Below are 2,719 nucleotides of genomic sequence, written 5' to 3'. Positions count from 1 at the left end.
TGCTGTGCTGGATGAAGAAAAAAATGCTGGGAATAAAACCTCGACTTTTTAGCGATTTTAAGACAAGGAGAAGCATCTGCTTCAACAACTCCCCCCAGAGATTAGAATAGCCCCCACCCTCCTTTCCTTTCGTAAGCTACTTAAAACCCACCTCTACTGCCAGGCATGGGGGAATTGAGATACTCTTTCCCCATAGGTCTTTACAATTTTATGCATGGTATGTCTGTCTGTATGTTTGGTTTTTATAATAATGGGTTTTTAATTGTTTTTAGTATTGGATTATTATTATATGCTGTCTTATTATTGCTGTTAGCCGCCCCGAGTCTCTGGAGAGGGACGGCATACAAATCCAATAAATAAATAAACAAACAAACAAACAGTTCCTACTTTGCTGAGACTCAGCAATCCATCAAGGGTGGGAGAAGGCAAGGACAGGGTGGGTTTCAAACACAGCAAACTTTCAAATTCTTGCTACAGGAAAACATACAACGAAGTTTGCATCTTAATGAACATCTGACCATTATTACTATACTGTACATAGAAAGCACATTAACTGAGACACGACAGCTGTCAAATCTGGTTTAGAGTTTGTTTTGGAAAATACAATATCTGAAATAAAAAGTATTTCTATTTTGCATTTCAATAGGCAGAAGGAAAACAATGGATGCATTTGATCTTCAACCAAACCTGGCTGACCGCCGAATGCCAAAGACGCTCCACGCAGTCGGGAAAACGCAGGCCATTCAGTAGCCGCCCCAATTTATGAGTCTACCTTCAAAAATCTCTTTAGGGTATCTATTTCATCGTCAGTTTTGCTTTGGCTCATATTTACCTGACGCCAAACTTTTTGATAACTTGACATTATTGCTCCCTCGACATAAAAAATGAATTATCCGCAGGAAGGCCAAGCGTTTCAAATCACAGAGACAGCCAAGAGGCTGGGATTGCAAACATTATTTGGAGCACAGGTAAATAAAAAACTGCAGGCAAACAAGAAGCCAGAAACAAAGCTAGAAAGAAATAAAGCTAGAAAGACAGACAGACAGACAGAAAGAAAGAAAGAAAGAAAGAAAGAAAGAACGCTTTTTCTTTCTTTCTTTCCCTCTCTCTCTTTCTCTTTCTGTTTCTCTCTCTCTCTCTCAGCAGCCCCACCACCATCACCAAACTCTAATGCATGCTGTGTTTTAGGGAATAATAAACCCAGCAAAAGTTGGCTTCTTTTTTTTTGCCTTTTCCTGGAATATATGTTTCCCAGACTTTTTTAAACTAGTCATCTTCCATCCCAAAATGGACCAGATCAAAACTTATTATTATTATTATTATTATTATTATTATTATTATTATTATTATTATTATTATTTTTCTGAGAGTATCAGGGTCAAGGAAGCTTAGCTGGATTGAAATTAGAAGTGAGGAGGAGGGGGCAACTAGAAAGTGCAAAAAAAAAGGAAGGAAGGAAGGAAAAGAAAGGAAGGAAATAAGGAAGGGTGAGAAAGGAAGCAATGAAGGTAAGGAAAGAAAGAAAAGAAGGAGGGAAGGAAGGAAGGAAAAGAAAGGAAAGAAAGAAGGAAAAAAGGAAGGAAGGAGAAGGGAAAGAAAAGGAATGAAGGAAGAGAAAGGAAGGAAGGAAAACAAAAAAGGAAGGAAGGAAAAAGGAAGGAAAAGAAGGAAGGGCGAGAAAAGAAGTAAGGAAGGGAAGGAAAGGAAGGGAAGGAAGAAAAGGAAAGGAAGAAAGAGAAAGGAAGAAAGAAAAGAAGGAAGGAAGGAAGGGGAGGAAAAGAAAGGAAAGAAAGAAAAAGAAAAAAGGAAGGAAGGGGAAGGGGCAAGAAAAGGAAGGAAGGAAGAGAAAGGAAGGAAGGAAAAGGAAGGAAGGAAGGAAAGAAGGAAAACAAAAAAGGAAGGAAGGAAGGAAAACTTAAACTTAAACTTCCACAGAAGTTAATCCAAAGCACAATCTCTCCATTTGCACCACGAAGGTCGGCGATCCTACTCAAGTTTCCCTCGCAGCTTTTTTCGCCTACCCTTCTTGTGCTGGAAGGCGAGACTTGCAAAGCCAAAGGCCCCCACGAGAGAGACCCCCACCGCCCCCGCCCCCCATTTCTCTGCCTCTGATCCCAGCAGCGTTTTGCAAGCAAAGCGACACAAAAGGATCCAGCCGCGCGCAAGAGTTGCGCACTGCGAAAAAAAATACACGCACAAATAAAAACCAGCTTTCCACGCTCCCCATAACGGCCAGGGAGACCCGCTCAAGGCAACGAGGTCTAGAACGCGATCCTGAAAGTCTGGAGGGAAAGCCCCCACCCCACTCCACCCTCCACTGAGTCCGCATAATAAATCCAATTTAATAAATAAATTCAATTCAAGAAACCAACTTGCAATAAAGTTCTCTCGCTTCTCCTGGTCACCCGTGGCTTGAATCTTCTCCTCCCAAAGCTTCGGAAGGATAATCGAGCGGACCTTAGCTCACTTGGTGCGCCCCACCCAACCCCAAATATCTAGAGATCCAGAACTGAGTTGCATTTCTCAGGCAGCCTCGACCTCTTTTTCCCACCTGCATCCTTCCCAATATATATTATGCCCTTCTCGAGACTCAGAAAGAAAGAAACCCAGTTCAAACGAAGCTCCGGGGAGAAGCGCAAATTTTGCGCGGGAACCCAACGGCCAAAGAGAAAGAAAATGCAATTTTGCTGGAGGGAGCCGTCGTTTTAAAACCTGCATA

Source organism: Erythrolamprus reginae, chromosome 3 (genome assembly GCF_031021105.1).
Source record: "Erythrolamprus reginae isolate rEryReg1 chromosome 3, rEryReg1.hap1, whole genome shotgun sequence".
In the NCBI taxonomy this organism is placed as follows: Eukaryota; Metazoa; Chordata; class Lepidosauria; order Squamata; family Dipsadidae; genus Erythrolamprus; species Erythrolamprus reginae.
This window is presented reverse-complemented; position numbering follows the sequence as displayed.